At 42.0% G+C, this 9,353-nt stretch overlaps 1 pseudogene; it reads right to left on the reverse strand.

Annotated features, from left to right (window-relative positions):
• Window positions 1-5,759: 5,759 nt before the first annotated feature.
• On the reverse strand, window positions 5,760-6,243 carry LOC105503489 (annotated as a pseudogene).
• Between the last annotated feature and the right edge of the window lie 3,110 nt (window positions 6,244-9,353).

Genomic DNA, 9,353 nt, shown 5'->3' on the forward strand with positions numbered 1-9,353 from the left:
TTTCTTTCTTTCTTTCTTTCTTTTTCTCTTCTTTCTTTCTTTTTTCTTTCTTTTTCTTTCTTCTTTCTTTTTCTTTTCTTTCTTTTTCTTTCTTCTTTCTTTCTCTTTCTTTCTTTCTCTTTCATTTTCTTTCTTTCTTTTCTTCTTTCTTTCTTTTCTTTCTTTCTTTCTGAGATGGACTCTCACTCTATCGCCCAGGCTGCAGTGCAGTGACGTGATCTCGGCTCACTGCAGCCTCCACCTCTCAGTTCAAGTGATTGTCCTGCCTCAGCTTCCGGAGTAGCTGGGACTACAAGCACGCACCAACACACCCAGCTAGTTTTTGTATTTGTAGTAGAGATGGGGTTTCACCATGTTGGCCAGGATGGTCTCCATCTCTCAACCTCATGATCTGCCCTCTTCAACCTCCCAAAGTGCTGGGATTACAGGCGTGAGCCACCACACCCAGCCTATTTCTTTCTTTTTTGTTTTCTGAGGAAATAAATATAGATAAGAGAGTAAAACGTATCTTTAAAAAAAAATTTCTGTGATTTTTCAACGAGGAATTGTTAAGTGCCTTATTTCACATGGCTAAGCTTCATCTTCAGACTTGACACTTCTGCAAATCAAAAGCTTATAAGCAGAGGCCACAGACATGGAAATACATCCAGCCAACTAGAAAGGGGCAGAGTATAGGAGTGTAGTCCAGTTTTGCTTTGAAACACTCTTGAGAGAAAGATCATTTATGAAACACTTATGAATCTCATGTAATCTGGCACTACACAGTGTCTTGGACATCAGTTTTTCAGGCTTCTTGAATTCCAACTTAGGGAAGATAGTTCACTTTAAAGCAGGAGCCAAGATGGACCATTTTCATTTTCTCATTTTCTCATAAAATCTTATTAACAACAACTATGCCAGCAACAGGATTTGTACTGGGGACACAAGAGTAAGCAAAATTGGCCCAAGCTTTCTTTTTCCTTGGTTCAGGGCAAGGCTTCTAATGAGTGTTTCCTGGTTAAGTAGAATCTGAGAGCAACTCTAGTTCAATAGAAATAAATAATGCAAATGGTGACAAATGCTCCAAAGAGAACCAAAATTTGTGGGTGAATTACTAAAATTCTCGAGACCTCTGTATCTTCACCTATGAAAAGGAAACAATAAGACCTACCTTAAAGTTTGTTGTGGGGAATTAAATGAGATCATTTATTATGCCTGGTACGGTCCGGCGCAGTGGCTCACACCTGTAATCCCAGCACTTTGGGAGGCCGAGGTGGGCGGATCACCTGAGGTTGGGAGTTTGAGACCAGCCTGACCAACATGGAGAAACCCCATCTCTACTAAAAATAAAAAATTAGCTGGGCGTGGTGGCACATGCTTGTAATCCCAGCTACTCAGGAGGCTGAGGCAGGAAAATCACTTGAACCTGGGAGGCAGAGGTTGTGGTGAGCCGAGATTGTGCCATTGCACTCCAGCCCGGGCAGTTAGAGCAAAACTCGGTCTCAAAAAGAAAAGAAAAGAAAAGAAAAGGAACAAAAGGAGTATGCCTGGTACATAATAGACCAGAAAGGATGCTAGACATTGTCGTGAACAGTTTTGGATCTCTCTCCTCTTGACCTTTTTAATAGATAAATTTATGGACAGCACCATAGATTGAGGCCAAACTTAGTGCCCCTAAGGTTCTAATTTCAAAGGGGATAAAAACAGACTTCGGCTTCTTAAAATTCTCAGACTCCTGTCTGATTAGCACTGTATTTCAGCCTTCCTTCCTCCAGTGCACCTTCATCAGGCATCACCTGCACATCACACTTTATGAGTTTTCTCTTTCTTTGCACAGCAGGGATAGAGGACAGGGAGGGTGTCCCCTTTTCTGATTCCCAAGATCACCGTTGCTCTCAGTCCCTGCTGAGGTAGCAGGCTTGTCATTCGGGGAGATTTGAAAATCAACCCTAGGACTTAGCTTGCCAGTATGGATGTGTGGGCAGCAGCCAAGCTGAGAAACAATCTGGACATCACATTGGCCAAGAAAAGGGGATGTCCCTCTGGGAAATATGCCTGGCTCTGTTTGTATTGGCTTTCAGAGAACTCTTTTGACCTGACATGGTGCTAACTTGGTATTGTGGGAAAGTCCGTCTGACCACTGGCTTCCTGCAGTTGCCTTTTGATTATGCCAAGGGAGGTACCTAAGAAGCAGTGCGCAGATATGGTTTCCAGGGAGAGACGAGGTCCCTCCTTCTGTCAGCACGAGCACCCACCTCCCCTTGTTTGGATGAGAGAAGAGGAGACCAGGGAAGAATTTAACCCAATCTCGGGAATGTTGCATGCTCAAACTAAAAGTTAAGTTTTTCACTTCTTGGCTTAACCTAAAATGTAGGTGCTGGCCCTCCAGTTGGCTGCCATGGGACAAAGGTTGTTTTTCTGGCTAGGGCCAAAAAGAGTGGAATTTCAGCACAGAGTAAAATTTAACCTTGGTTTTTTTGTTCGTTTGTTTTTTCCCTCTTATTACACCTTTGACCCCAAACCATGCTCCTCCTTCCCTCTCTACCTCTTTTTCTCACCAACTTCCTGATCAGTCTTCTCAAGTTGCAGCTATGAAACTAGAAATCCATTCGCTACCTTTGACTTATTGGCATTCCCATGATTATTGGTTAATTGCACAAGAATTAAATGAGTTTTGCTTGGCAGGAGCAGAGAGGAGGAGCAGGTTTTCCGCGGGGGGGGGAAAACAAAGTTTATACGTGTTAAATTACCTAGGCCTTATCTGACCCCTTTGAACACTCAGTCCCCTCTTTGCTCTGCTCTCCCCTTCCCTCCCCAGTGCTTGGTAAAATGCAAATTCTAGTTCTCCAGAGTATCCCCGCTGATCTCTCCCTCTGCCTGGTTCCTTCTCACTAACAGAAGGGGAGTTAGAGAACTCGTACACCTTGAAGTATGAATGACAGTAGTCACTAATCTCTTGGCCCCATGCTTTCCACTTTCCCCGAGGTGTTTTCTTGGGCTGACTTCATTTAATCTCAGGATCAGGTAATGACACTCTGTAGTAGGTAAGAGTTAAGGACTGGCAATATGACATAGAAAGACATGAGTTACAGAGCCAGATAGATTTGGGCTCGTTCTAGCCTTGTGTATTTTGGACAAGTTAGCTAAACACTCTGAGCTCTGATATCCCCATTGAGTAGAGATAATATACCTTTGCAAAAAATATAATATATGGAAAGCATCTAGCTTGGTGCCACATAGCAGATACTGAGATACTTAATTATCAATGTGATCATTATTATTGGGCTGCTCTGTGTCCTCCTGAGCACAGTGTTAGGTGGGGGATGATTGTTAAGGAAGGCTACCATATTGGGAGGTATTATTACCACAGCTGCCTTGACCTCCCCATTTTTTGTGTCCTGAGGCTCCCTCTGAGGAAATCTGGCAGACCAAAAAGTTTATGAGGGAGAAGCAAGCAGAGGGAATGTGCTGCTTGGCTTGGAGCCACCACCAAGTGGTGACTGGCTTGGTCACCCAGGGACATACAGGTTTCATTCACCCGAGGAGACCAGAGGCACAGTAGTCTGAGGCTCTTGGATAATGAGCAAAATTAGCTGCTCTCTGTTGATGTTGGGGACTTACTTTCTGAGGGGTTCCCAGCTTCTCTGGTGACCCCCACTTCCACAGGCCACCATTTTCTTTCTATGCCAGTGATTCTCAATACTGGCTTCACGTTTGAATCTCATAAAGGAGTGGGCCTGGCTAGTGGTAACAGCTCCCCCGGTGAATCAAATGTGCAGAGTTGAGAATCACCGATTGAGACCCAGCCTGAGCTTTTTGGAGCTTCACCTGCAGAGGCAAGCTTGGGTTTTTGGTTGTACTGTTCTCCCTCAGATGGATCCCAAATGATTACTGAAGCCTAATGTAATTATTTATGTTACTTAACTTGTGGCATCCTCTAGAACCATGTATTGATTTACTTTTAAAGGCAGGCACTCCTTATTCCAACAAGCACAGCCTAATATGGCATGGTCATATTGCTCAGGTAGTATATGTCTTGCTTCCAGTTTAAGAAAGAGGAGGAAGAAAATCATTAAGTTCTTTTCTGGAGCAACAGCAGAGAGTAACCTAGAGTATTAAATATATCTTGATGAGGAGAAGTTGAGGAAACTTTCCTAGACGACTCTTCTATTTCTCTGAACTGGTCAGCTAACCCGGACACAAAGCCTCACACATAATGATGGACACCTTGTCTCCCATGAGGCCTCCATTGTTTAAGCTGCTCTTTGTGAAAAAGCAGATGCTCTCCAATCCACACACCTGTGACCAGAACCTGACCACTAATGGTTGACCAAGTTCCTACTCTCATTGCAAAGATGTAGCTGTGACATCCCCAATTTTTGGGAAACTATATTTTACTCTGAAGAGCTAATGTGAAAGTTACTGTAAGCACAGTAAGTATAAAGAAAAACTGAGCTTGATAATACTGTTGATATTTTATCTGAAAAGCTTATCTGGAAGGATTAGGTCATCCATTAGTGTGAAATACTGAATTTCTATCACATGGAAGACTGATGTAACTTAGACTCAAGGAAACACAAGTTGAACTAAGGGTTAGAAGTTACAGGAAGACACATTTCCACTGAGTATTCAGGAGATCCTTTTGCTTGCTGAAGGTGGAATGAATGAGATCACACCATAGTATCTGTTCAGCAATCAGTAGCTCGAAGGTCAGAATGGTGAGTGCTGAAAGGGGAGCACCTGGATTATTTGTTTTACCCAAGACATTCACCTGGTCAATCAAAAGTTAATTAGCTTGATTGAGTGTTCCACGTGTATACATATTTCAAAACATCATATTGGCCAGGCACGGCTTACACCTGTGCTGGGGTTACAGCTTACACCTGTAACCCCAGCATTTTGGGAGGCTAAGAAGGGCAGATCACTTGAGCCCAGGGATTCGAGACCAGCCTGGCCAACATAGCAAAACTCTCTCTCTACTAAAAATACAAAAATTCGCCAGGCATGGTGGCACATGCCTATAATTCCAGCTACTTGGGGGGCTGAGGCATGAGAATCGCTTGAACCCAGGAGGCAGAGGTTGCAGTGAGTTGAGATCACGCCATTGCACTCCAGTCTGGACAACAGAGCAAGACTCTGTTTAAAAAAAAAACATATTGTACACAATGAATATACATAATTTGTATATATTATAAAATTTATTCAAGCATTCTATCTTCATTGTCCAATATATATCAGAAACTTGAAAGGTTCTAGAGATTCATATATGAATAAATTATGGTACTTAGCTCATAGACACACTTAAGTGAAATAAATAAACAACAATACAGTATCAAATGGAGATCTAAAAAAAGTGAAAAGGGCAATACGTTCTCTTAGGGCAATTCAGTTTGGGCAATGCAGAGGTAAAGTAGGGCATCAGGCCTGAAGGAAGCTTCTAGAAGGAGTTGACATTTGAGCTAGGCCTTTAAGAACAGGTAATATTTAGCCATGTGGGGAACAAGGAAGGGCATTTTAGTTGATGGTAAAAAGTGATGCACAGCATTGGAGTGTAGAAGTGTCCTTATGTTCTGAGAAGAATGTGTTGTGTGTTGATTTCTCTAGTAAACACATGAGGTACATGAAGGCAGTGGGGTGGGGGGGGGAAGATATCCTGCAAGCTTTAAACTCCAACCAAGGTATATAAATGCATTTATTGGGTTTTTTTCTACATAATTATTTTTATTTTTAATGTCCAGAATGTGTAATATGAGGGCCAGAGCTTCCTCCTGGACTCAATTTTATAAATTCTCGATTGGTTGGTGAGACAATAGGGATACTTTTTCTTGTCTCATTTGGTGTCTGGAAAAGCTTCGTTCAGGTCCTCAGTGGTCATCTGATCAAATGGAATTAAGTTCCTTATCTTCTCCAGCTGTTTCTCATGTTCTCCAATCCTGGACTTTGAGAGAGACACCCACTCAGCACAAATATTCACATCTTCATTTTCTTCAGCATACACCTGGGCAGTATATTTATCCTCTGGTACAGGAAACTTCAGGGCATTAAACTTCTTCTCAAAGTCATCCACCAAGCCTGCCTTGGCCACATTGGTCTTAAGTAAGTCCAGTCGATAGCTGGTGGATTCTTAGGTAAAATAGCCAATCTGGAGGTGAGAGTCTTATTCCAGGATGTCAGGGAATTAGCAATGACCTTTTCGTTTCAGGGTATGATCTCCCAAGAAGTTACCCAGTCAGTGGTTTTTAGAGCAAGTTTTTGCCCAGCCATCTTGGGATCCTTCACCTACCCTGGCGGCCCACAGTCCACAGCAGCACCTAGCGGCTCTTACTGGATTTTTTAGTGCAGTTGTGGCTATGTATTAACATTTAGACTTTATGCTTCAGGAATGGGGAACAATCACTGGTTTTGGAGAGTAGAGGAAGCCATAATCTAGAAAAACGATGGAATTGCTTGGTACAGGGCACCACGACAGCTTAACTGTCTCTGTGATAGTGATTTCTCCCTCACCCTCTGCACTTTTCCCCATAGTGAGTTTCCCCAGGCCCATTGTTTTCCAACTTGAGTCTATAGATTCCTTGTAGATTCATGAAGAAGATGGAAATGAGGGATTCATGAACTATTTTCAACATTGCAATAAGTTCAAATAAATTATGCACTATCACTGTCACAGAGACAGTTAAGCTTTGGTGGTACCCTATAACAAGCAATTCCATTATTTTTCTAGATTATGGCTTCCTCTACTTTCCCTGTGCTTGTTCCCCATTCCTGAGGCACAAAGTTCAAATTTTAATATATGGCACAACTGCCTTAAAAAAACCCAATAAGATGCATTTATTTACTTTGGTTGGAGTTTAAAGCTTTGCAGGCTGTCTTCCAACCCACTATTCACACGTACCTCATGCATCCACTGGAGAAGTCAACACACAACACACGTTCTTCTCAGAACACAAGGACACTTCCACACTCCAATGCTGTGCATCACTCTTTACCACCACTTAAAAGGTTAGCACCAACCTTTTCATCAAAGCAAAAGGACCCTTGCTTTAGTTACAACTCTTCAGTAAGGGCCCCTAGCCATCAACTTTGGGAAAGTCTTCCTCTTAAAGAACTTACATGGTATAGGATTTATAGGTATGTGCTTTAGAGGCAGACAGCCTTGAGTTTGAATATTGGCTGCCACTTATGAGCTATATGACATTGGACAACTTATTTAATCTCTGTAAGCCTCACTTTCCATGGTTAACTCATAGGATATATTGTGTAACTGTTATATCTGTCAGTATATTCCGAATTCATAGAACATATTGTATATCTGTCAATTACACACTTATATTGTATAATGTGTCTTATGTAAGTATAGAGTGTTGCCTGCCTATAGAAAATAAAACTGCTGCCAGGTAAATCACAATCTTTTATGTGTCCATCAGCATCATTGGCCACTATTGGTCCTTCCTCTTTGGGGTATCCACTGAAGGTCTTTGAGGTAGGATGCTTCTAGCATTCAGACAGCCACACCCTTGACTCTCTGGTTTGCTGCTGTGTCTGCTGATAACTGTATTTGAGTGCCTCTGAGCTCCCTGGTGATATCCCCAGTGCCTTGCTGAGCACATATGCTGAGGGTGGTCGATTGCCTCCATCTTGCAGAGGCCAGAGAGAAACACTCTCAATGCCATTTTCCGCTCAGCTCATTAGTCAACTTCAGGACTTCAAAAGACATGCTCTGTTTGACTCTGCTGTTCTCTATACATGACACGTATACAAATGTGTTCAATGCACACTTTCTATGCTTCATCATGGCTTTGGAAGCCCTACTAGAGACTCAGTGGTGTTATGCTTTTTAGTCTACATTGCCTAAGAGAACTGATACAGAGGCTAAGCAAAGGGGTGGTAGATATGGATGTCATTTAATATTACAGTCATATGGCAAGTCTGAAAATGGTCTTGTCAAAGTTAGTGGTGTGCCCTAAATGGCTTTTTCACATACCATAAGTCTGTCTTGAAAATGATTTGAATTTTCACTTTCTTTTATTCAGTTGAGTCCTAGGAATATAGACACATGGACAACACGTATCCAGCACTGTTCATTTTACGGTGCTAGGTAAACATAAAATCATTCTCTTTGGACAGCTGCCCATGTACTTTACTGTTCATGTGCACTTTCCAACCTTTCAGTGCTGGCAAAACATAGAAAAGTCAGGAAGTCTCACCTGAACAAGCTTTCTTGGGCAGATTTTTGGCAGATAATGCTTCCTGTTACATAGGAAATGCTTTTAACTTAGCTTCATTTTTAGTACTTTGGTTTGCCTACTAAGCTATGAATTCTGTTTGGTGCTAGTAACAAATATTAGAAAGCAAAACAAACAACAGTAATAATGACAAAATGGTAGCTTGAAGACACTGGGGGTTTATTTTTGTCTCATGAAAAACACATTTGGAGATGGGCACTGAGGCTGAGGCCGGCCGTGAAAGACTTAAGGCCTTTCTAGCTCTGTGCTCTTCCATTCGTAACACTTTTTTGTTTGTTTGTTTGTTTCTTGAGACAGGGTCTTGCTCTGTTGTTCAAGCTGGAGTGCAGTGGCACAATCAGATCTCCCTGGCTCAAGTTCAAGTGACCCTCCCACCTTAGCCTCCCAAGTAGCTGGGACTACAGGCTTGTGCCACCATACCCCACTAATTTTTGCATTTCTTTTAGAGACAGGGTTTCATCATGTTGCTTAGGCTTGTCTTGAACGCCTGGGTTCAAGTGATCCACCGTCCTTGTCCTCCCAAAGTGCTGGGATTATAGGTGTGAGCCACCACACCCAGCCCTAGGGTATAACTCCTGTCCTCCTGCTCTCAAGATGACTGCTGGTATGCCAACAATCATGTCCATGTTCAGACAGGAAAAACTGGGTGAGTAAGTGCAAAAATGTGCCAATTTTTGTTTGAAGAGATATTTGGGGAGTTCTTTAATTTATACACCTATCACATTGATCATAATACAGTCACGTGACATCCCCCAAATGTAAGGGAGGTTGGATACATACTTGGATAAACCCATTTCCTCCTTCAGTAAAACTGATGTTTGTTCACAAGGAGAGAATGGCCATTGCGTAAGCAAGTAGCACCCCCTGGCATATCTACCTTTAATCCTAGCTAGACTTTATACTCATCCTTTGTTAAAAAGTCTTAAGGGGAAAATGGAAAAGTAAATTAACCTTCTAACCATAAGCAGATTTGAAATTATTAGAAAATAATGAAGAGCTAATTAATTATTTCCAAATCTACAACACCATATTTGAGAAGACTTCCCTTATTTGGTTTTCACTATCCCCTAAGCACTTGTAATCTTAAACCTACGGGGTCACATTGTATTAATTTGTTCTCTTGTACATATT

This window comes from Colobus angolensis, unplaced genomic scaffold (genome assembly GCF_000951035.1).
Source record: "Colobus angolensis palliatus isolate OR3802 unplaced genomic scaffold, Cang.pa_1.0 Scaffold86, whole genome shotgun sequence".
Taxonomy (NCBI): Eukaryota; Metazoa; Chordata; class Mammalia; order Primates; family Cercopithecidae; genus Colobus; species Colobus angolensis.